Raw genomic sequence first — 26922 nt, forward strand, 5'->3', positions numbered from 1 at the left:
AACTTCATATAACTATTAGGCTACTAAAGGTCACTAAGTCTTTAGCTTTTTTTCTTTTTAAATTGTTTTTAACTTAACTAAAAATTGGAAAAAATAATTAGCATGTACTCTCTCTCTCTCTTTCTCCTTAGGGTTTGATCTTTGTGAGGGCAGGACTTATATATTCTCTACGTATAATAAACACTGAAACTTTATTCTCTGCTTCCAGTTCAGTGGGTCTCACTTCATGATAGAAGTCAAATTCAGTGTGAATCCTTAACAAGAAATCTCTCTATCCCCCTGAAGATATCTTTCTGGTAAAACTTGTCTGTTAAATGACTAGAGCTCCCCTAACAAATCAAACAGAACCGAGTTTGCTGCTCTTTCCCTCTGAGGTGATGATAAATTGCTGAGGAGTAAAAGGCTTCATGCTAATAACAGAGGAAAATTGACTCTAAGATCCCATCATTTTGTTTACCAGCTGTCTTTACAATTCTATAATAACCCTAGCCCACATTAAAAAAAATTGTTCAGAGATAGTAAAATAGATGAGAAACAAATTATCTCTGCTGAAATTAGTTTAAGCAGGGGAACAGGCTGGAAAGAAAGATTTGATCCAGAAACTTACCTATATCTCAGGCATGATATCCGGTGACCACATACTCGGTGCTGAAACACAACTCAGGAGCGTTACATCATCATGACAAACTTTCATTGGCTGCAGAAACTCCAAGGATAAGACAGGCTTTTAAGGTGCTGTGTGAAAACTCCTGTTGGTTCTTTATCAGGCTATTGCCAAAATATTGAAAGACAGATCTTTCTTATGTGAATAGTGTCATGACTGAACTTACAAAACATTGTTAACCATTTCTTATGCATGTTTATCTCCACTTTAGTCACTAGTTTTTAATTTAACTCTAACCTGCTGGGAGATTTTTTTTCTTTAAAAATTAAAAAAAAAATCTTTGGTTTTGTTTAGGTTGTTTCTATTGAAGGTGCACAATATCACTCTGTGACTGGCTCTTATTTCCCCTGTTACTCTTCAGACCATCTTTTATATTTTTAAACAGTATTTGAATCAATAAATCCACTTTCCTCTCTATTACTTATTCTGTCCTTATTCTCTCTAGGCAAAGAGGACCAGTACCCACAGATTCAAGAAAGCACAAGTGTATTTATTTATTTTGAGCAATTTAATTGGAACTAGTGCACAAAGCCCTTACTTCCTTATTATTCATTTTCACTGTTAATTTATTTTTCTATTGAACTCTATGAGTTATTTATGTAGTGCTCATTACTATGGTGATTTACAAACCAAAACCATGTGCGTAGTTTGAGAGTGTGAGGAGCTCTCAGTCGCTGAGCGAAAGTGACAGGGCACCAGCTCTGCGACCGTCTCTACTGCCCGAGGCTGAAACTTTTGATGTGGGAGAAAGTGCTCTTGTTATAGACAGGGGAACATTTTAGCAATTAGATTGGTCATTCAGGAAATGACAATATTATCACATTACTAGTAAGTGTCAACCTCTCTCTGTCTGTCTCTGTCTCTGTCTGTCAGTTTGTCAGTCTGTCTGAGGCTCTCTTTCTATCTCTTTCTCCTATACTTAGGAGTGCAGAGAAGGACCAGGATGATGACAGGAGTGACTAAATCAGTGTCTTTTTAAGAATCTCATGCTTGCTCTCTCCTAAGAACTTGACTGTCAAGTTTCTTAAAGACAAGAAAATACACACATGAACTAATATCCTACAAAATTCCCAAGGCTAGGAACTGAGAAATACATTTCTAGTGCATGTCTGGCCTGCTCAGCTCTGTTGTGAATGTCCTTCTAGTCCTCTCAGACTCCTATTCTCAGCCATTTGTCTGGGAGGGGGCCACTTTATCTGCTGCAAGAGAAGGAGTGGTTCCTGAGGATGTGACCTCCAGACAGATCCTTGTGCTATCGTTCCTCAGACTCTGGTCTGGAAGAATAACCAGTGATCGTTTTTCCATTATGTAGAGTGACACTGAGGATTTAAGGCCCTAGATTAGAGTTTTGAGATGTTTAGGAACATTTCTAACAGAGATCAGAAAAAGAAGGACAGGAGAGAGAACTCTTTCTAATTTTGTCTCGGCTAAGAGGAGGGAAGGGATGTACCAGTCAAGAGCTCTCTGCTTTGTAGCTAAGATCAACAAAGTAAATAAGTCACGTTCCCTGCCCTCGGAATGTTTCAGACTAGTGGGGAGAAAACATTAATCTATAGTTACTACTAAAGTCTGATAAAAATATGATAGGTATATATACATTGGTGGGCATATAAATGATACTGGAAGATCCTATAAGAGAAGACATTTGAACTGAATTTTGAAGAAGTAGGAATTAGCCAGCTGAAGGGAGACAGTAAAAATTCCATTGAAAGAAAGCAGAATGGAAAAGAAAGGAGAAATGTAAAGTTTGGTTTGTTTGAGCAAAAGCAAATTGTTTTCTGTTTATGGAAGGAAAGAGCAGGGAAGAAGATAAAGCTAGATCAATAGATATGATCAAATCATACAGAGTTTTGTCAGCTAAGCTAAAGGATATGGACTTTAACTTGAAAGCCACTGTAGGTCATTGAGGAACTATAATCAGATTTGTGACTAAGCTGTATTAGTCTAGTGGAAGCATGGAATGGATAGGAATGAACTGGAACCAGGGGTACGAGTTAGCTTGTATTTTAGTTAGAGTCTTGGCAGGAAACAGGTGGCACTTTCAAAGGGCATAACTATAGACAGATTACTAAAGGACTATTTACAGGGGTGTGGACAGGGTCAAGGGAATCAACAAAGGATGACAAAGCACCCAGGGAACCACAACAGTACGAAGCTGTTACCACCCTAAGCTTGTTACCAGAAACTGAACCCAACAGGAAGCCACAGAGAAGGAAAGCTGGGAGTTTCAGTAAGCAGAGGTTAACCTCTTGCGGCATAGAGGAGGATAGTGAAATGTAGAGGAAGTATCTTGAGGGTGAGGATGATGGGAAATAAAGAATGACCAGCATGGCTAGCTAGGATACTAGTCCAGGACGGAAAGAATCAAGACCTGAACTAAGGTAGCTGGGCTGGAGAAAAGTAAACAGATGTGAGAAATTTTAAGAAGTTAGACTCAACAGTGCTGGTGAATGTGTATGTGAGAGAGAGAGAAAATGAAACCCTCTAAGTAAGACAACCTGTGGATTGTTTTTTAATCCTGACAAATGGATGAATAGTTGTTTGTTCATTGATGAAAAAGACTTCATAGATATATGCTAGCTTCGGTCTAAGAAAAGTTACATCTGGATTCTTCTGGAATATCTAGATGGAAATGTCTACTCTATCTGTGTCTAGGGCCTAGAGGAGAAATCAAGGATCAAAGATGGGGCTGCACGCTGGGGAGACATGAGTATATGCATTGTCGTTGAGGCCATGGCTGTGGATGAGATCACTCAATGAGAGAGTGCTTGATGTGAAGAGAAGGGAGCTGACATGTGAGCCTAAGAAACACTGACATTTAAGGGGCAGCTGGAGTACAGGGGCCCAGAAATGAAAACAGAGAAGAAAATGTTCAGACAGGAGAAAAATAAAACAGGGAAGAGTAGTGTTACAAAATGTGAAGAAGAGAAGAGCTTCCAGAAGAAGGAGTGATCTAGAGGACAATTCTGGAGAGAAGTCAAATGAGGTAAGGGTGATAAAAATACCCATTGGTTTGAACGTAACATGGAGATCGTCAATAATGCTGCAAAGAATAGGTTTACAGGGGTTCAAAAATGCCCACAGATCAAATCTGGCCTGCCACCTGTTTTTGTGTGTCCAATAAGCTAAGAATGTTTTTGTATTTTTAAATGGTTGAAAAAAAATTAAAAGTACAATAATATTTTGCTACTCATGAGCATTATATTAAATTCAAATTTCAGTGTCCACAAAAAGTTTTATCGGAATACAGCTAATAGCATTGTTTTTTTTGTTTTTGTATTGTCTACGTCTGTTTTCATGCTCTAACAACAAACCTGAGTAGTTGCAACCCAAACCATATGATCTACAACACCTGAAATATTTACTATCTGGGCCTTTACAGAAAATGTTTGCTGACCTCTGGTTAATAGAATGGTAGTACTGATGCCAGTTTATGGAAGAAGGTGTTGTGAATATGTGATGAGGAATTGAAGAGATCAAACGTAGACATCTTTGGCAGAACCTGGCTATAGGAAAGGCAAGAATTAGGATGGTTGCTGGAAGTAGTTGCAGGGCTAAGGTTTTTATTATTGTTTGTTTGTTTTATTAATAATAAATAAAAATACTTGTTTGAGACAGGATAAGATCAAAATGTTTTAAAAGTTTGCAAGAAAGGAGAGAGAGGGAAAACGGAGAAAAATATCCTCTAGGATGCAGGAATGAATGGGAAAGTTTGCTCCTTCGGAGGTGATGGGAAAGGCAAACCCTGAAGTCCTGGATTTCTCAGGGAAGCTGGAGGCAAAGTCATTTGCTGAAGGCTGATGAGGGTGATAACACTCAAGGAGTCTGAAGAAGGAAGTGCAATGTTTGAAATTAGGAAAGTGGGAAAGGAAATTGAAGAGAAAGATGGGCAGCACGAACCTGTGGAGATGCCAGACTAAACTTGCTTGATTTTCTTCAGGAGTGATTGTCAGAATAGGTGTTAGAGTGGAGAAATGAAACAGTTCTATCAATTCAGGTTTGGGGTCTTGGACGGCAGGTACAGCATGGGTAAGACATTAAGTAGGGTAAGCAGTTAAGGAAAATGGTGAGAGATTTTTAGAAGAGATGGGTCCTAGGCTCCACCCTTATTTTCTGATAGTATATGTTGTGAACTGTTACCTGGTGGATGCAGAAGCTTCCTACTGATGGGACCTATCTTATAAATAGCTGGAGAGTGACTAAAGTGAGAAGAAAATCAAGGTTTGGGGATTGGAGTTCTCAATGAGCTTAGAGAGGATAGTATTGGGGAGGAGAGGAGTGGCAAGCTGGAAGGATAGACTGTTGTGGTAAAGGAAGAGTTTGGACTTCATTTTTTTTTTTTTTTTGAGGAAGATTAGCCCTGAGCTAACTGCTGCCAATCCTCCTTTTTTTGCTGAGGAAGACTGGCCCTGAGCTAACATCCATGCCCATCTTCCTCTATTTTATACGTGGGACACCTACCACAGCATGGCGTGCCAAGCGGTGCCATGTCCATACTTGGGATCCAACCCGGTGAACCCCGGGCCGTGGAGAAGCAGAATGTGTGAACTTAACCGCTACGCCACTGGGCCGGCCCCTGGACTTCATGGTTTTAAAGGTCACTCCTGGTGTGTTAGTCTGCTAGGGCTGCTGTAACATATATCACGACTGGGTGGCTTAAACAACAGAAATTTACGTCTCACAGTTCTGGAGGTTGGAAGTCCAAGATCAAGGTGCTGACAGGGTTGGTTTCTCCCCAGGTCTGTCTCCTGGGCTTACAGATGGTCATCTTCTCTCTGTGTCCTCACACGGCCTTTCCTTTGTGCACTCACATCCCTTGGTGTCTCTTCCTCTTCTTATAAGGACGCCAGTCCTATTGGATTAAGGCTCCACTCTTAAGACCTCTTTTAAACTTAATTATCTCCTTAAAGGCCCTATCTCCAAATATAGTCACATTGGGGGTTAAAGCTTCAACATGTGAATTTTGGGGGAACACAAATACCTAGGCAGAGTGTGGGTTAGGAGAGTGAGTTGCTGAAATGAAGAGTGAGTTAAGATCATCAGAATTGGGGCAACCCAACAACTATTACTTTCGCAATAATGCAACCCCACATTCTGTGATTAATATTTTTGAATTATCATGTTTCAGTGGAGTTTTTACTAAATTTGCAAAATGAGGCTAGTAGAATAATGATAACCACCAATAATAATAATTAAATATAATTATCATGTTTATGTATAAACATGCAAGATATTTATCTATAAAATTTGGAGATCAGCTAAAACATTTCACATAAAAAGCTTGTTCTACACTTTAGGTCAAGTTGAGGAGTTTCTCTTTCTGTATATGTAAGTAGGTGTGTATATCCATATGTAAACCTCATTCACATATTTTTTCTTTTTTTGCCTCTGGAGAAGCTTGTTTGAAAGTGAATGTAATTGATATGGAAATACACATGGAATAGTCTAGAATGAAAGTTCCATAGAAATTCACATAGCATAGTCTAGATCTTCCGCATGGAATAATGAAATATTGAATAGTTTTATATGGAATAATCTAATTCTGTAAATGGTCAGTACCTGCTTAGCTTGCGTTTTTATGTATTTATATGTTTCATCATATTATATTTCATAGCTGGTAAATGCCAGAAAAAAAACTACTACTAACTACTTGTTACTGTCATTTCTCTAAAGAGGAAACTGAGGCTTAAGAACAATGTATAATTAGCAACAGATTAGAAAAATACTGTCAAGAAAGATTAGCCACCATTTTTTGCTACTCTTGATGTTGGCACATATTTGATTATTTCTTTCTCTAAGTAAATCAAGGTGCTTTAAAGTTGATTCGTTACACATATCTTCCTTAAGAGGCACAAAACTGTCATTTTAAAGTAAAGAGGCTAAGGTACCATCTAGCAAGCTAACTTGTTAGTCTTCAACTCAGAAACAGAGCAAGGAGTGATATCCCAATGCATGGCTCCTGGTGCTATGAATTGGAGTCTAGACCCTGGGCATGTCCCTTCACTGCTCAGGTCTCGGTTCAGTCTGCTCTTCTGAAAGACGAGGGGTTTGGTGCAACAATCTCTTCTCGCTCTGCTCCTATGTGTCCATAACTTTTGCTCATCAAGAATATTAGGGATGTCCAAGGACCTAACTCTGATACAGTTATAATCCTTAAATCTAGAAGATACTACCAAGGCTACAGCATGACTAGCCCTGGAAACAGTAAATTCTGAAGGCTGCTTTTGTATATGAGTACGTCAGGGTATGTCAAAAGGTATTATGGAAAGTCTCAAAACACGATTAATTGTGTTTGACTTAATTTGTACATGTCATAGATGAGAAAGCAATAGAGTGCATTGATTAATCAAATATAATCATTGTCAAAATTCAAAGGTGATTAGAAACCATTGGAATAAGAGTTATTACAAATAGACCAAAATAAACTATTTTTTTAAATAAGGAGGAAAAACTGAGGTTATACAAATATTGACTGTGTAAAAATAGAAAGAATAAATTTAGCTATAAAAAAATAAAGAGGTCTGAAATTTAATAAATGCCAAAAGATCCTTGAAAAAATAACCCAATGAAATTTAAGATTGCATCACTAGATAGTATCTCAAAGGTAGGGTAATGTGATATAAAAATAAGGTTCTCCAAAAATCGTTGAACTACACTATAGGCAACACAGTTTTGAAAATCCTAAAACACTCACAAGACATTAGTAATTAGTGTTTCTTGGCTCCAACTGTAACAGATATCGAGCAGTTCAAGGACAATTTCTGAGGCATGCCATTTATGGCAATTTCTAAGTACAACTTTCTCATTAGGCCAAGAATGTACATACTTTAAGAGCCCTGAATGAAAGAGATTGGAGAAAAGAATAAAACAGAAACAGCAATATCAATTCAAGGAGATGTCTGGATTACCAAGCTTCTATTCAACGGAAAAACAAAGCAAGGTAGATTTTAAAACTGATGGCAGAGAATTAAGAGTGCTATACAATTTCACTAAAAATTCTAAATCCGGTAGAAAAGTAAAGAAGCAACCTTAGGACTGAAAGATTAGTTTCTAAAAACCCAACTGAAATATTTTTCCTATTGGGCAAAAATTTTTTTTACTGAAAAGGAAAGTTATTTTCTAAACATCATTAACTCAATTCTTTTTTAAGGATATTGAGTATGCCAATCTTACTTTCTATTTTATCTTCTGAATGAGGGTCCCAGGCTTGTAAAGAACCCTGGTAGCAATCGTTCAGCCCCCTCCATTGCTTTCTTACACATATACACATGTATGAACGTGGAGTGGTCACCTGCCTTTTCCACTACACTTTCTTACCTCCTGTCCTAGAGAAAACATGGTTTTTGAAAGTTTAAAAACATTGTTTTTATATTTTACCAAATTAGCTAAAACTTAATCTTAGAAGCCTCCAGGTTCTTTGGAATGCATTGGGAAAGTATTTAGGGAAAAACGAAGCTTCCTTATTTCAATTCACAGAAAGCTGGATCTTGAGACCCTTCACAGTTAATTTACAAAAGCATCTTCTGCAATTTTTCCAGGAATCTCCCCTCACCTCGGAATCAGATGCATGATTGTTGAATCTTTCTAGGATCATGCAGTGCATAAAGTTATTAATTCCGCAGTAGGCATTATTCAAAATTACTCAAGAGGTTTCAAATTCTAAAACATTTCAATTTAAATTTGCTTTGTGAGTCTGGCTTGGCATTCATGTTCTGTAGAGGAAGTCTTATAATACTTAATTTTAGGGTGAATATTTCAAAGTAGGCATTCTTTGCAGACCAAATCCACAGTTTTCCCAGGAAGGTTTGCCTGCCTCCCTAACTGTGCCACACAGTGTGCCAATTGTACCTTTCAGATAGGTTAACTTCGTATGTATTTTATTTTCGGTGGTAGACCCAACATACGTGAGAGAAGCAAGCATCCTCTGAGGTGTGAATTTCAGTAGCAGCAGGGATGCACATAAAATTGAGATTTGTTCTTACCTAGGGATTATCTGTTATTGGTGACTAATGGACACTTTTTGTCATAAAGAAATCAAGGTATTACTTATATGGTTGGGTCTGTTTATCTACTGCAGGTACACTCAGGGAGTCCATTTCTAACATTCCCTTCTTTTGTCAGGAAGGAATTTCTGTCATTTATTTGAGATTGTAGTACTTTCCTTACCCACTACACATCAACCAAACACCAAATCCTCCCTCACACAGCATCCATCAAACGGCAGTCATTAAGAAAAGAGAGAGAGAAGGAGAGAAAAAAAAAGGAAACCTTCCACATTACTGACAGTCTGCTTAGACAAAGCTTACTCTGCGTTAGACAGTTGTGTTAGAAGACACTATTATGAACACAGGCAGGAAGCGCAGTGCTTACACCGATTTTCCCTATTAATAACTAAAAATAATATATAATTTAAAACTATATATTTAAATAGAATATGGCTCAGCTTGTTTATTGAACATAATAAATGGGGCTCTTGCTATACATATTATGAATAATTACATTAAAAAATGCTTGACCTAGAAGAAAACACGGCATAGACATGACCTCAGAATCTACCAGGGGGCATGTTAGCTCATTTTCCTAATAACTCCTTATTTATTTATTCATGCATTCCCAAACACCAGTGAACAAAGTAGTCTAACATAATGGCTAATTTAGTGAGGGACAGATTAGACTTACACCGTGTAGAAACCTGTGCAATTATGACTTTATAATTACTGACTCGGGGGAGCGCACTGAGTCCTATGAGAACCAAAGCCGTAAACTGGAAAGAGTTTGTTTCCTTGTTAGAAGTACATCCTGTGGATCCCAGTTTGGTAATTGCAGTTACACATTGGCTGCAATAGTCAACCAGTCATACTCAGTTTTATTATACTAAGGCTTATTTAATATTTGATTCAGTATTCTATATATGTATGTGTGTGTGGTAACAGATACTAGACTTTCTTGATATTCCTATTATATCCTGTATAGTTTTAAGCCATAGTGCAAAGCTGCAGTTTCTCCGTGCTGACTTAGTTCTGTAAGAGTGACTAAGGTTCTGCAGTAGTTGCTTTGATGATGGTGATGTGGGATAATGCATTTGACTTCCTAAAAAGAGTACATCTATTTAGAATGTATTTAGTGTGGGATTCCAAAAGTTAAGGTGATAAAGATGAGAAGGATTGCATGTCAAGTTATGAAAGATAATTTAATTATCAATAACAATTTAACCTAATTAAGATAGATTAATTATCAAACAATTTAATTATCACAGCAATTTAATGATATAATACACACAATAATATTTGCTTAGTAGAGTCAGAGTTGTTTGAAAGCAAAACATCTGTATGGAAAACGCAAATCTTAATGTGGTCCATACTCTATTAACTTGTGTTTTACCTGGTTTAGTATACCTGGAAGGAAATAAGAAAATGAACCTTTACTGAATGCCTGCTATGGTCTAGACATTATAGTAGGTACTGTATGTGCCTTAGTGCAGTTAATGTTCGCTTCAACACTGGCAGGTAATGAGGAAATGCAACTTCATGGTCAAAGAGACAGGATTTACTTAGGTCTGTTTTACAAAAGCTGCATGGTATTACTTCTCCATTTAAATACACCAAAAGCCACTTTAAAGATCATTAAATTGGATAAAAACTATAAGAAAAATGAATGCTTCTCTTTTTATTGCATATTTTTGAATATTTTCGGTAGTAATGATTAGAAGCTGAATACAGCTAAATGGTTGAACGTACATAATTTGCTTCTTCTCACAGAGCATGGTTCATCTCATGACTTTAATTACAATACTAGATTTATCTATTAATTTTCAAAAGAAAGTAAATACAGCTATGGTGAGAGTACATAAATACCAACTTGGTCCTGTAGGAGCTGGTCCCCACTATACAAAGCATTTAATACCCACTACCAATTCAGGAGCGAGGAATTCTTCAAGCACTGACTCTAGATGCTTTTAAGCTCTCTAGCAAATCCCCTAGACAACTCAAGGTCTTCTTTTTTCCCATGTCCACTAACCTGTTTTACTTTTTTCTAATGTTTCATGTCCAGTCATCTCTTTTCAGTTTCATAATCTCACAATGAACTCATTAGAACCACAACTCTAGATTTATTGGATGTCTGTTGATGGGCGTCTTTGCCTTTTTTACCTGTCTTTATTGATTGATTTCACTTATTCAACATAGAGCTATTGAGTGCTCACCATGGGTAAGGCTCTAATCTGATGGTTCTAGGGGAAATAGAGATGACTATTAATTAAAGCCAGCTTTCAAGAAGGTTAGTTATTGTCTTATGGGTAAGATAAGCATAGGAAGAGCAAACTATAATTCAAATCAGAATTAGATTAAACTACATGTTATGGGAGGAAGGAGAGATTAACTTTTCTTTGAGGGAGAAAACCATATCATTTCTTGGCTCAAAACCTTCAGTGCTTCCCCACTCTCCTTAGCCTTACACAATCTGTATCCAATAAATCATTTATTCAATGATGGTTTAATGTTAAGCATTCAAACCTTATCTAACCATTAGCCTTCAATGCTCAATGTCTCCTAAATATATTCTTCATAATCTTGCTAAAACTACCTCCTCCAGAAAGTGTTCCTTGACCAGATCCCATCTACAATGCTTTCTTCCTCTTTGCAATCTGTACAATTAGTGTAGTTTAATTCTTTAATACATTGGATTGATAAATGCCTTTTTCAAGGACTTGAATGCAATTTGTTTCCCCATCAGATTTCAACTCTGCCTAAGAAGAGATCAAGTCTATGCTTCTCTGAATTTTGTATAGTATCTCGCATTATATATAAAGACCCAATAAATATCTGTTGATTGATTGATGTCAGAGATCAGAGAGCATGTTTAATCAACTATTTTTACCTTTGTCAGAGGCTCCCAACAGGTGTAGTTTCTGAGGATGATTACATTGCTGAAGTTAAAATGCAGTAATATTATCTATTATAAAAGGTGCTCCTTTCATATACTCTGTGAGACTTGTGATAGGATGGGGCCGTGCAGATGGCAGTTTTATATCCATGAGCTACCAAGACCTCATGTCCAGAGGATTGTGGAGGAAGCTGATGTGGACATTGAAGATCAGGGTTTAGTAGTAGATAAGGAAAGACTTATAAGGGTGGCGTGCTTTTTAACTTCTCTGTTGAAGTCGTGGCTCCCTGTCAGCTGGTCTGTAATTGAGTCTTTTACTCTGGGAAATTCGGGATCCTCAGTATAACCGTACTACCATAAATACCTTTTCTTTCAACCAATTGTGTTAGAAGTAGATGCGCTGCAATCAATTGTGACTTTCTTTCTGTGAGTAACAGTGGAAAACATATAAACAGCAGTCACTATGTGCCAGATTCTGTTCTAAAAATCTTTACATTTATTAAATAATTTTATCTTCACAGGAAACTCATAAGGATATGAGACAAATATAACTGGTAAAACTGATAACCAGAGAGTAAGAAATCCCAAACAATCTTGGTCTAGAGTTCAAGCTCCCATCTGCTGTATTATAGTAACATAATTGTAACAATAAACACCCTTCAGACACTTAAGGACATAATCTCATGCATGGGAGAAATGAAGATTATTCCTCTCCTCTAGATCTCCAGTTTTAAAGGTGGAAGATAAAAGTAAAGGATGGAGGGATTTTAAAGAAAAATAAAGAGAAATATCTTGGAAGTGAGTTGTCAGATAAGCAATGAGATGAGTTTTCCAAGAGCATAAAGTGAGTGTCACAGCTGTGTTTCAAGTTGGCATTTTCAGTAGAGTTTGGCCATATGTCTATATAAGAACAATGTTAAATAAAAGCTATGGAATCACACAATTTTACAGGGTGACTACTGCGTATAAGCACTTCTGCCCAGTCTATGATTTACACATCTTTCAATCACAGATAAACACAGAGGAGCTCTCAATGTAGCCAAGAACTGTCTCTTAGCGTGGCTCTCTGCCAAAACACTCAGCTTCCCAGCTCTGTCTGCTGTCTACATTGCTGCCCGCCCATGGAGGATGTGAAGGCTTCATGGCCTTTTGGTTCTCCTGGTGGAAAATTTCTACAGACTAAGCAGAGAGAAAGTTAGCACAAAGTGGATGATTTGCAAATGGATGCTGTTCCATACCAAAGGACCTCAGGATTATAAAAAGAAGCAGACTCCTATGGTGTGAATTTGCTAGCTTTATACTATAATTGGAAATTGTTTTTAAAATCTAAAGGAGTTGTAATGACTAAACATCAATACCGTTTGTCTTTATCCTTGATGAGAAAATGGTGAAAGGAAATGATTTCAAACTAGCCAAGGAATGATTTAAAAAAGCTCTAGGCAGCTTCAAAGGGCACCACAGAAATAAACACTGTAATCTAATTGCTGAGAATGGAAAATCCATTGGAAGTTTTGCAAGAATATGTGCGTGTCTCTGTGTGTGTATTCTCCGACATAATTAAGGAAGAGTCCATTTATAATGTGATGAAAGACAAAATTTTCCTTTTATTCAACGTGAATAATTGTGGCTGTGTCTGTCTGTTTAAAAGATCGTCTAAGAATGGTCAATATTGTTTTTTATTCCTTTTTTTTGTTGGGTTCAGGGAAGATTTATATTGTAATGATATGAATCTGTTCTGATTAAGAATTGAAAGATCCAAAATTACCCTGATATCATTGATTCAATGACTGCTTATAAACATGCCACATAATTCCACTTGTCTTTTTAGGCAGAAGAGGCCTTCAAGTAATCCTGAGGGCCCTGAAGGAGCTGGCAACACACACATTCTATGATATTTTATTATTATTCTCACTTAAGATTATGTAGTTTGAAGCGAATATGATTTTTTCCTCTAAAACTAAGACTTGCATAGGGGTTACATTCAGTTAGCTTAACGAAATACAACATACATAAAACATGGCATAGCTTTAAGAGATAATATTTGAATGTAATTTTTGGTAATTTATTATAATTGGTAGGATGAATATAGTGTTAAACTCATATTAGGTGATTTATTTAGGTAACTTGAATGTAGATTGGGTCTTTACATTTTCTTCCTTTTCTGTCTATTGTTAAAAATATAAGTAAACTTGATATATTCTTGTGCCAGCTGGGTTAAATTAGGTTATGCTGTGGTAGCAAAAAATCCTGAGATCTTATTGGCTTTCAGCCACAAAGGCTTATTTCTCATTCACATGACTTGCCCATCAGGGGTTGGCTGGAGACCCTGGTTCATGTGTCTCTACTCCAGGACTCATGCTGATGGAGCAGACCCCATCTTGAAGGTTGCTGCTGCCAATGCAGGAAGAAAGTGTAGTGAATTCTGCATAAATTCTTAAAGCTTCTGCCTGGAGGTGGCACACATCACTCCCACAACAGATCACATGGGGAGAAAGCAAGCTCGGTCCTACTCCATACTTTGAAGGAGAACCAGAAATATACGATGAATAGCACTAATGATTATAATAATCTTCAGTCTCTCAAAACAGTAAAAACCAATAAAGCAAATCCAGCATGTAAATCAGCATATCAGAGAGGAAAGCCATCCAGTGGGCAAAGAGAGCATCATCGAAAGTTTTCTCCGCTCCCCTTTCCAGCAAACCTCCTTGTGAGTTAGCTATACGTACTTTCTTTGATTGATCACTTCTCATTCTCCTCGCAACCTACTCTTATCCTATTATTTTCTTTTTACTCACTCTGCTGGAACCACAGTGGCCTCTTTTTTTTACCTCTATGAGAATGTTGGTCACACTTCCATCTTAGGACTCTTCCCTCCACCCCCCTCCCAGACCTGACATATCCACTGATTTACATGGAGGCTGAGGGACTATCTGAAAATAATCCCATTTCATCATTGAATTCTGATGTTTGGACAGATGCAATTTTGGCTGACAGGTAGGCGTGAACGTGGTGGAAGTGCAATTGCGGGGAGGAAAAATGGAGGTCTTTAAGAGCAAAATGAAGATGGCATTAAATGGAGTAAGCTAGACTGAACAACAAAACCTGAGTGCTGGAGAGAAGAAATGGTTTGGGTATTGCAAGGCAGCTGAGTGGGAAGTTCATTCCTATCTAGCCATTATGATGTATACATGTGTCCTGAGAGAAAGGTGTATGTGTGTGTGCATGCATGTGTGTGTGTGTGTCTGTATGTGTGTGTAAATAAAAATCTATAATATGGTGGCTGCAGCACACATGTCTTACAATGGCATAAAAGTAGTGCTCCAGTTCACTGACATTGGGTCCCATTGGCACCTGGATGGCAGTACTGGAAATGGTAGAAGAGTTTTGTTCTTGGAGTAACACCTCTGGGAGCTCTCAAGCCTGGGTTTCAGAGTTCTGGCTGAGCTGGCAATGGCGGGGAGTGAATAAACAGCAATGCTAACTACTATAACATTTTAAGGTTTAAGAAATCTATTTCAAGAGGATCTCAACTGAGAACAATCCATGAGTAACCGAGAGTAAATGAGTTGTGGATCTCTGGGAGAATGGCACTATCTTGGGGCACAGCAGCATTACAACTTGTCTGGTAGTGGTAGCCATCAGGATCCAACATGGTCCCTGCTTCCCTAAGAAACTGGAGGTCTTTTGTCATCCTTCCCAAGGCCTCAGGTTTTGTGATCAGCCCCTCAGCATCCAGGTGCCATACTATCTCATCAGAGTTTCTTTACTTTTGGGGAGGCTCTGCACTTGTGAAACCACACACTCTTGCCTTACCCATGTCCTGTTCCCAGGAAAGCTAACTGTCCTTTTCTCTGGAATCATTCCCCATGTATCCACTTTGTACTTAGAAACATAAGCTTTATTTTCATTCAGCATATCCTTTTAAAACCCACAGGGGAACCCTCAAGGATCTAAATCATTCTGTTTTGTCCCTTTTGGAGAACATATGCATGGCTTTGACACTTTGGGTACTAAAGATGGAAATCATTTCTAAATAGAGCCAATAGTATCATCAACAGTTTGGTAATAATGCGCGATATATATATATAGCGTGATACTGCAGCTTGGAAAGTCTTTGTAGAAATTCTCACAAAGAAAACATCCCAGTATATTTTTTAAAATAGTATGTAAGATTGCCTTTACTTTACTTGACGCAGCTGCCTAAATTCTTCCTTCCTCTCTTCCCCTCCCTCCCCTTCGCATTCTTTTCCTTCTCTCCCTTCCTTCTCTGTACTTTCCTTCTTCTCTGCCTTTTCCCCCCAAATTTCTGACTCTGGAATTCCAGGAGACAGCTTTCATGAACTTTTTTTTATAAGCTTGTACAGTGGTTTAAAATACCCCTCAGTCTCTGGGACAATTTCACTTTCCCTTTTAGGTGCTTCTCTTCTATTCCTTCTTATTCTCTCTTGATCTTTGACTTTAAGATTCACATATGATCTCTTTCACTTTTAGTTGTTTTGCACTTGCTAGTTTGTTAGTTTTGTCTTTTGGTTTAAAAAATGGTTCATCTTTTACCTTTTTTTTTTTTAGGGACCCAAGAATATGTTTTAATGAATATTTCGCTTAAAAAGTTCTGGTTAATTGGAAATAAATGTGCAAAAGTGACATCAGAGTCTTTGAGTCCTGGCAAAGACTATCCTTTCAGAGCAAGGAAAGAGCTCTCATTTCTAGGGCATGTAAGATACTGGCCTATTGTATCTGAAGATTATTCTGTCCACTAGAGTATTTTGTTGGGAATCTTAAATACTCCAATCTCTCTAGCTTACTCTTGTGTGTAGACTCATTTAGACACCATTAAAGAATAGCCATGTTTCCTCTTTTAAGACAAAGGCAATCAACCTGAGCCGACACTTGGTTTTACGTGACCATTAGATCAGGCAGAGCAAAAACAAATATAATCAACTTCATAGCTCTCAGTACTTGGGTCCTTGTGATTCTTTGATTAGATCCACCCAAAGACAAATATATTCTGAGCATTGTTTGAAATGTATGATATAGAACAAAATTAAATAGATGTAAATCTCATTGAGTCATAAAATCCCAACTTAGCAAACTCCATGGAAAGCTGACTACTCTCAAAAGACCAAATGAAAGTTAGCTCTTTGTACTTTTGATCCTTGACATGGGTGTCCCATTTGTGAAAACAAGGTCAACCTGTGGAATAATTCATTTATTTGTTCTATAAATACTAAGACACTATTTTAGTTTTGTGTTGCTGCCATAAAAAAATTGCTGCAAACTTAGTGGCTTAAAAATAACACAAATATATGATCGTACAGTTCTATAGGTCAGAAGTTCAACACAGGTCATGCTGAGCTAAAATCAAGGTGTTGGCAAGACTATGCTCCTTTCTGGAAGGTCTAGGGGAGAATATATTTCCTTGCCTTTTCCAGTTTCTTGAGACCACTGCTTTCCCTGGCTTTTGACCCCCTTCTTCCTCCACATTCAAAGCCAGAAATGCTGCACGTCTCTTTAATCTTTCTCTTGTCTTCACATCTTTCCCTCTGACCAAAGCCTGGAAACGTTCTCCATTTTTAAGTGATTAGATTGGGTCCACCTGGATAATCTAGGATGGTCTTCCCGTCTCACCAGCTATACCCTTAATCACATCTGCAAAGACCTCTTTTCCATGTGAGGTAACATATTGGCAGGTTCTTAGGATTAGGGTGTTGATAATTTTGGGAACATCATTCTGCCTCCCACAGCTATTAGCATGTTTCATGTCTTGATCTAGGCACTAGGGATATAAAGCAACAAAACAAGCTTTTTACTTCCAGGAGCTTTTATTATTAGAAGGTGAATGATAGGCCAAGATCTTGATACATCTGTGAGGAATGTATAGCAATCATTTAGGTAACATACTCATCAATGGGCCAGGTTAAATCAAGCAGTGTAAATAAAGACTGGGAGGCATGAATCTAGGTTCCAATTTTGGGTCTAATAACTGAAAAAAATTTGAGATCTACCTAACCTTGTTGAGCCTCAGTTTCTTTAATTGTAAAATGGAGGAAAATAATACCCACTGAGCAGGACTGTTATTAAGGATTAAATGAAATTGCATATGCAAAACTTACAGTACATAGGCATAGAGTTAGGCCTCAAGAAATATTATTTCTCTACTTTAGAGAAAGCATATCTTTATATGAAATTTGGAGACATAACTCTAAGGTCAAACGACAGGACTGACTTCAGTTGGTGTTATTTAGGGGCATAAAGAAAATCTCCCTGTCTCTAATTTATCTTTTATCTCATTTCCTGAAACTTCAGAACTAGAAATACATTCTTTTGGCTTAAGTGGTTTGCTTTCTGCATGTGCTCATTATCTATACAGTTGTTATCAAGAGGGATAGAGCGTGAAGCTTTTATAAGCAATTGCCACTGTAATGTGAATTTGTTTGTCAAAGGAGGCTGATTGAGAAAACGTTAGAGGTCATTTTTGTTTGTTCGTCTGTTTTGAGTGAAACAAAGAGGAGAATAAGTTTATATGATAGTACAGCTCCCAAGAAGGGCAGACCTGATTGAGGTGCCAAAGCTGCAGACTTTGGACTTTTCTTTTCTGGAGAGGGAAGAAAATGGAAGAAAGTGAAAAAGAAAAAAGCAGAGGGATTCAAGTTCACATTTCCCCACTGCTTTATGTATCTAAGGATGTCCTTGCTGGCTTGATTCATTAGAGATCACCTATTTGGGTGACACCAAAGGATGCTAAAAGAAAACTTTAATTATATTACAACTTTCGGTGCAAACTCACGCTTCTATTCAAGAATAACACTTCTGCTGAATGAATACTGAGTTTGAAAGTATCATCTATATGGGTTTTGGAGCCAGACGTATTTCTGAAAGTTTCTTTCTTAGGGGGGGGGGGGTGGAGGGAGGAGGAAACCATACCAGACTTGGGCAGTGACTTCCCTCTCTCTGAGGATAGAAGCTGAGTGAGCAGAGGAGCAGAACCAACCTGGTTGTATCCTGGGGAGAGTGGGCACTAGGACCCGGGCAATACCACAAGGGTCCATTGTGGGAGATAGACATGAGGATGTGAGTCCAGAAGATTGGATTAAGACCTGGAGCTTGGTTCTGAGGATGAGACAGGCAGGTTGCTTGTACCATGACAAATGACAAAGTCAAATGCAGACATTAGAGTTTCATTTCATTAAGGAAGAGAAAGCTAGGTTAAATTTCTAGGACTGAGATCATGTTCAATAATAGTTTCTATACTGTCCGAAGATTAGCATTTTTCAAGGAAAGATGGTGAGCAAGGGTTACACGAAAGGCTACTTGTTACATTATGATTATGGGCAAGTGAATGAGCTTACGTTAACTAGTTACGGAAGGTTTTGAGAACTTGCCACTAGGGTTTGGGATACAGGCCATGACATACATTGGAGAATAAGTGCTAAGATAAGGTCCCATGGAGAGGAATTATTTTGGGAAAGAGGCTTAAAATAATAGAGAGGCAGTACTAAGGAAAGCTAAATGTGGGGGTTCTAGGTTAATGCTCCAGGGATCTCAGCTCCTTAGCTGCAGTACGGACATAAAATGATATCCACCTTGTAGGTTTGTGTTCAAGTTAAAATAAGATGATGCTTGCAAAGCACCTAGTGTGGTGAAGACACATAGTGAGCACTCAATACATTCTATGTATCACTTATTTTAATGATTCTGTGCCATAGAGCTCCTTCTCTACTTCACCTAGGGGCTGAGACCTGAGGTTGTTGAGTGTTGATATTCAGGCCTTCCAGCATCTGAGAGGAGTACAGAGGGGACCTTACAACCCAGTCTTTCCCCTATTGTTTTCTCCTATTGGAGATTAAAATTTAAGTTGGAATATCATTTCATTTGGATAGTGCTTTCTTCCAAATATTGTCATAGAGAAGTATCTTCTTTCTGGCTCCTTCATGAAATTAACATCGTAAGTCCATCAAGTACTTAAGGAGCACATATATGTTACATACTAGCCTATATTTAGGGGAAACAAGAGTAAACAAAAGTTGGCAGGCTGTAAAAGAGTTTTCAATTGAGAAATAGTGCAGGAAATGATAACCTTTAAAAGTTGTAATACCTCCAGATATTTTAATAAATATTGTCAAGCTTATTTTCTTCGTAATATTATCATAGAGTAAATTTTAATACCAGATTTTCAGAGAGTAGCATACTGTTTCTATCAAGAATAATGACAAATTCCATATCACTTTCATTCACATGTTTGTCACTGTATATGATCACTATTAAAATCACAGGCTTGAGTGGAAAATGAAAAAAATATGAATGGCAAATCATACAGAGAAATTGAATTGGCTCAGCACATAAATATATTCCATTTTCAAATGCCTTGCAGTATAAATGAAATAGATTGAGTAGTGCTATTTTGAGGCTGTCCTCTACTCAGCATTTATGATGAACTCTCTTGAAATAAGAGAGAACATTCAGTCTTCATTGAAGTGTTCCTGGTACTTCTTAAGGAGATCATTTTCAGGGACTTTTTAGAAATACACATCAAAGAAATCTATCTCAGAACTATTATCATGATTAGGTAAATCTTAAACATTGAAGAGTTTAAATTAGAGTCTTGATTTTTAAAAATGTGCTAAGAGGCTGTAGGTTATTAGTAAATTTCTCTTTGGGAGAAGTTTAGCAATTTGCACCTTTAAATAAGTGTATTCCATGCTGAGAAATTCGATCCAGCATTTCTAGACTCATGTTGACATCTGACCCCTCTAAATCCATTAATAAATGAATAAATATTTATTGAGCACTTGCTACATAATCAGTTCTGTGCCAGATGCTATGAAGTTTAAGACACAAGTCAATTATGAATTATAATCCTTGTCCTATAGGAGCTTTTGATCAAGTTGGTGAAACAAACATGGAAGAGTGTGTATAATAAAATCTTGCATGGTGAAGGGTAAATTATATGAGCAATAGAGTTAAGAAATGGGAAGGTCAGGGCCCAGTCTTGTGGCATAGTGGTTAAGTTCAGCAGGCTCTGCTTTGGTGGCTTGAGTTCACACGTTTGGATTCCAGGAGCAGACCTACACCACTCAACAAAGTGTGCTGTGGTGGTGACCCACATAAAAAATAGGGGGAAGATTGGCACAGAAGTTAGCTCAGGGCCAATCTTCTTCAGGCAAAAAGAGAAGGATTGGCAACAGCTGTTAGCTCAGGGCTGATCTTCCTCATCAAAAAAAAAAAAAAAAAGGAAAGAGAGAAATGTGGAGGTCACTGTGATTCATATTTCTCCAGGGGGACTTCTTGAAGGAGGCTTCACTTGAGCTGAAAAAGAGGTGTTGATTTTGAATGAGGGGCAGTGGTGTTCTAGACCTGAAAGAGGCAAGCAGGGGTTTGAATGCAGTACCAATGAAGGAGAGTGAGAAAGGAGGACTGACCAGAACAGAAGACACAATGGGAAGCAGTTTGGGTTTGTAGGACAGAACCAGAATATAGAGGGCCTAGAAGTGCAAGTTGAAAAGCAAGAAGCAGCAAGATGTGTTCTAAGATTCTGTCTGTCCTGGCCCATGTGGTCACCTAAAATAGACACCATTATTCCTGTAGAACTTGAACTTGGCTACTGCCAAAGGAAGATGATAAACTTAAATGTGTGTGTGTGTGTGTTTTACTTTGCTATCATGTAAATAAGCCATATGAATTACTTATTTTTAAATTTTCTCGCACAGGAATATATGCAGATAGAATGATATGATGTCTATTACTTCAAAGTAATCTGACAGTGGGATAAGGAAGCAGATGAGGATAGAGATGAAACAAGATGGGCCATGAGTTGGGAACTTGATGTTGAATGGTGGGCACATGGAATTTGTTATGAAATTCTCTATATTTTTTTGGATGCTTGAAATTTTCCATAATAAAAGAATTTTTAAAAACATCCTCCTATTTTATCTGTATGACATATCGTCCTTGTGAAATTTGTGTCTATCTCTCCTACAAAATTTTATGACTCCCCACAAGTGTATAAATCCAGAAAAGTAATGTACGAGAAAGTAAATACACACACACACACACACACACGTCCCTAAAAAACATCTCTACAGTTATCTATTTATTAATTTCATTTTTAATTCCTATTGCCTTTAAAGAGAGTAGGGCCTCAGCCTTGCTGATTTATAATCTTGTGGGTATAGTCTACTTTGATGCTTTGCATTAGGGATGTGTGAATATTCTTTAATCTTATGGTTTTGTTGAGCAAGTAGGCACACAGGACATTTGTTCTGTCTTGGACTGTGTGCCTTGCCAAGTGTTAGAATCAATATTCACATCTTCACGTAGTTACTCATTTAATTGCTTTCTAGTTAAATCCTTTTTTTGGTAATAATCACCACATGTATCAATTGTTTAAAAATTGTTTACTGTACAGTGTAGCTGACACTGAATCACTTATTAAAATTGCCAAAAGAGCCAATGAACAATTTGCTAATTTGGAGGGCTCTTGGGGATATAGATTTGGCTTGGATTAGAATCCCAATTCTTCCTCTTATGAGCACTTTAGGCAAATTATTTAGTATGTCTGTGCTTCAGTTTCATCTATAAATGGATTGAAACCACTTACCTCACAGAGTTGTTTAGAAGATTAAATTAGACTTGCCTTTGCCAAATTCTCTTCTCCCATTCTCTCTTGAACCCACTTCAATCAAATTTTCACCTCTGTCACTCTACTGAAAGGCCACAATGACCTCCATGCTGGTAAATCTAAAAGAATTTTCTCAGTTCTTATCTTACCTGTCCTATCATTTGTTCCCCACCCCCCACCCCCTCCACATAGATGCACAGCCATCACTTTCATTTTATTTAGGTCTTTACTAAAATTCATCTTCTCAGTAAGATCTGCAATGCCCATCCAATTTAAAATTTCAACTCCCTACCCCTACATTTTATATTCATGCTTCCTGCTCATCTTCTGAGCAGTTAGCACTATTTAATATATTTTACTAATTTTTCTTATTTACTTTCTGTCTCATCCCCTCCCTAACCACCCTCTACCCTGTGCCCCCTGTGTTAGTTCCACAGAGGCAGGGGTTGCTTTCTTTTTTGTTTGTTTGTTTTTACTGTGTGTCTCCATTGTCTCAAACAGTTGCTGGCACATAGTAGGCACTCTGTAAATAGTTGTTGAATGAGTGAATGATGAGACTAATATTTGTGCTAGAAAAATGTATGCTCATAATAGATGCTGAACCAAAAGTAACTTACTCTTTCCTCTTTTACACATCAGAACATTAGAATAATTATGATGGTTAATGTTGACAGTAATTCGGGATAAATTAGACCCCTAAACTAGTATCCCTGCAATTCAATGATGTGGCATTAAATATTTTCATAGATATGATGATATTTTTTAACTTACTAACATATTTTCAATGCAAATTTCTTGAGTATGCATCATATACCAAGCATTGAATTAGGCATTTCTATATAAAGAGGAAAAAAATGCATCACTGCCTTCAAGGAGTTCCCAGCCTAAAGGGGAGGCAGACACAAAACGTAATGAGGGAAATAAGCAGAGGAGATGGCAGTCAACTCATCCTGAGGGGTCCAGAAAGATCTCCACAGGAGATAGCAGCTGGACTGAGTGTTAAAAATGATTATGAGCAAGCTGAGGGAAGAGAGGATCCAAAGGCAAGCCACAGAGGCAAGCTTGTTTGAGCAAAGAACTAGGCGAGAAACAGCATGGTATATATGTGTGTGCGTGTATGCATAAATACATGGTATATACATATACATATATACATGATATATATATATATATATGTTAGTGGGGAGTGTTGGGACTGGATGTAGTATTGACAGATTTTTAAGTGTGATATGCTTGGATGCATATTTGTTATTTCTTCCTTCCCATACTTGCCCTTTCTTTGTGGCTAATGTATAGGCACAGTAATATGTAGGTTCTATGTTTCTTCTATGGTCATAAACATTGCCTTTGCATTTTCTTATGCCTTAAAATACTCTTTCTGTGGGATCAGGACTGTTTAGAGCACATAATCACTACATGAGAAAACAATATTTTACAGCTATAATTGTCACTTGAGACGTGTAGAGATGACTTAGGAAGGTTAAACATTCAGGTTGAAAAAAAATGTGTCAGGGAAGAAAATCTTCTTGCTTAGTTCTTCTAGAAACTCATAAAGGAGAGAGTTTGTTCTACATGACATTTCGCATACAGAGAAAGAATTTTGCTTGTACTGCCTACAACAAGCCAAATGAGACTTGTAAAACAAGAGCATCATACTTTGGTAAATGACAATTACGTACAATTTGGGAAATTAAGAATTTGAAAATTAAAAGCCATGAATATTCAAAAAGAGAATTTCTTACAGTTTTATTAAAAAAGAAGCATATTAACATTTTTATTTTATTTTCTAGAGAAAAATGCTCTTGTATTGGTCAAAAAGGAAAATTGTGATACTTATATAATGACTTGGTGCAACTCTCATATGAGAGGCAGCCTATTAAGCTCAAGAGAGCAATGTTGAAAAACATCATCCTCTGATTATTCATCACAACAACCTTATAAGGAAAACATAGGAAAATCCATATTAATTCCATTCTGTGAGTGAGCAAATACATGCATTTCAAAGGAGACTCACATTGCATTCTGGATGCGATGCAATGATTCAGGTGATCAGAGAGCTGCTGTAATTTGAAGTTGATTTGTCACCTTAATCAGGATAAACTGATTTAGTGTCACTGCAGGTTACCAGTTGTTCCCATAATCTGTTTCTCCTTTGGTACTCAGCTCATGCTGTACAGCTAGAAGCTAGATTTCATTGCTTCCTTAAAAGTTTGTGGACCTTGTCGTTATGTTTGAGCCAATGGGATATAAGTAGAAGTTATTGCCCTGGACTTTGACTCTTCCCTCCTTCCTGTTCTCTGGAAAATAAACATGTCCCTGGCCCTGTTTTAGCCAAGAAGACAAGGAAAATGCCTTAGAGATGACGCAGTTGGAAGGCAGAAAGAACCTGGGTCTGTGAATGACTCTGTGGAACCGAGCTGCCCTGACAATTTGTACAGGCCAATTGTTGTGTGAGAAATGAACTTCTGCCTTACTTTAGTTATTGTATCACTGGCATCTTTATTACATCTACTTAGCTTTTACCCTGATTAATACAATTATTAAATACATTTCTTTGTGACTGATTATTAGAAGGTCCAGACAATTGATGAAGTCAGAAAACTAAGAGCAAGTTATTAAAGTCAATGTCTAAAAGCAACACTGGATTAATAAAATATGAAGATAACTAATGTCCTCCTTTGTTTGTAGTTAATTCATCAGTAACTTTTTAAACAAATATTTGAACAGTTTCTGTGGCTAGATATTATTCACAAGAGTTTCTTTTTAACATCATTTTAATGACATTTTCCTGATCTCAAGGGACATATATTCTAGGACAGAGAGAAAACAATAAATAAGTAAATTAAAAATGTGAGATAAAATTTCAGATTTTGGGAAACACACTTTTAGGTGACTCCTATTTAGTCCTGCCCTTGTATAATCCCCTCCCCTTGAGTGGGGACAGGCTTGTGTTAAGCCATCGAATATGGCAAAGAGGATGGGATGTTACTTTTGTGATTATGTTAGAGTATATTAGTCTTCATTTCAACAGATTGTAGACATTTTCCCACTAGCCTTGAAGAAGCAAACATCTATGTTGTAAGCTATCTATGGAGAATCACGTGGGTGGGAACTGTGGTGACCTCTAGGACTTAAATGTGGCTGCCAGCTGACAGCTAGTGAGAAAGTAGGTGCACGGTCATACAGCTGCAAGGACATGAATTCTGCCAACAACCAGGATGAGCTTGGAAGTTAGTTCTTCCCCAGTCAAGCCTCCAAATGAGAACATATCCAGGCCAACACTTTGACTGTAGCCTTATGAAACCCTGAGCTAAGTCAAGACGGGACTCCTGACCCATAGAAACTATGAGACAATAAATATGTGTTCTTTTAAGCCACTAAGACAGTTGTAACTTTTTACATGGCAATAGAAAACTAATACACTGATAGTGAAATATTTTATGGAAAAAGAAGCAACCAACAACCCACACCAATCCAAAATATCACATAACTAAGTCAATTTTGGATCTGTATGGATGAAATTATCACTAACTCCACTCAAGTTATTTTCCTACAGCTTCAGCATTTAAAATGATAAAATTAAGCACTAAAATAATTAAATTATATAGCAACAATGATAGCAAAACAGCTCATCTCATGCTACAGCTCCATCTGGATTGCTACATCTAATAGATGTAATTTCTTTCTAATTTGGTCTTCTTTATTTTCTGCAGAATAGTCATCTGTACAACAAATTATGTGACCAATTTTTGTTTGTTTTTTATAAGCTATTGCAATCTGACTCAACAAATTGTAATAATAAGGACAGACAGAAATATAAACATTTGTAGTCTGAGGAAGTTCTGTTCTAACAATTTTTAGAAATTACTTATATTTCTTGTACTTAGAAATTATATAAAAAAAGACATTTTTCTTAAGAAAGTATAAACACAAAAATATTCCATTAAATTAACAACCTGTGGTTTGGAGGTTTCAAACATTATTAATTTATGAACATTAAGAAAAATTTTGTTTCCCTTGGTAAATATGAAAACTCATTATTCTCTAAGGGCATGTCTACATAAGGACAAATTTTTGTTTCAGTAAAATTGCAAATGGAAATGCACTTGTGTGCAAATTTCTTAACAAGAAAGCTGTTAACTTAAATGGAGAATTTCATTTCTTAGTTTGTCAAACTCACTCCTTATCACCAGGAATTCTGATTCCACAGGTTTGGGCAAAGATGTGGGTTCAGGAATGGGGATGGAGGGAGGTGGAATGCCTGTGCATCTGAATTTTTATTGTCTCCCTGAAAATTCTGATACACTCTCAAGTTTGTGATCCACTTGTTTGTTTAGTCTCAGCTCAGTATATCTGCTGTGAAAGGCACTGGTTTCTGCTGATGCTGTAATCACGACAACCAATTGCCTGTCACCATCTTTTAAATGAAATTTGCTGCTTCAAGTTCCAATAATTCTCAATAATTGATATAAATTATGTCTCTGATTAGTAGATGTTCTTCTCCATCAATAAATTTAAGTTTCTAGAAAATAGGAGAAGTAAGAGAATGGGAAGGCAGAATTACGTGTGTGTGTGTGTGTGTGTGTGTGTGTGTGTGTTTGTGTGTGTGTATACAAGCATTGATGGTTGAATGGATGATGGTAGGAGAAAAAATAGTTGCATGCTGTAACTGAAATATCCTTGCCTAGCTGTCTAACTTGTACTCAACATCCAAGGCTCATTTTAGTTATCACCTCCTCTAGGAATTCCGTATCCTGCA

The 26922-nt window shown here is 37.3% G+C and overlaps 1 protein-coding gene and 1 long non-coding RNA gene across 2 annotated transcripts in view; one reads left to right on the forward strand and one right to left on the reverse strand.

The window, feature by feature from the left end:
- Positions 1 to 662, reverse strand: part of KLF12 (KLF transcription factor 12) — a 582757-nt gene extending 582095 nt beyond the window's left edge. Inside the window, exon 1 of the mRNA XM_070578452.1 lies at positions 608 to 662. The gene's annotated coding sequence lies outside the window, so the exon portion shown is untranslated. The remainder of the gene's footprint in view (positions 1 to 607) is intronic.
- The window catches only part of LOC139076356 (uncharacterized), an 82268-nt gene that overhangs the window by 17744 nt on the left and 37602 nt on the right, over positions 1 to 26922 (forward strand). The window lies entirely within an intron of this gene.

This window comes from Equus przewalskii, chromosome 16 (genome assembly GCF_037783145.1).
Source record: "Equus przewalskii isolate Varuska chromosome 16, EquPr2, whole genome shotgun sequence".
Taxonomy (NCBI): domain Eukaryota; kingdom Metazoa; phylum Chordata; class Mammalia; order Perissodactyla; family Equidae; genus Equus; species Equus przewalskii.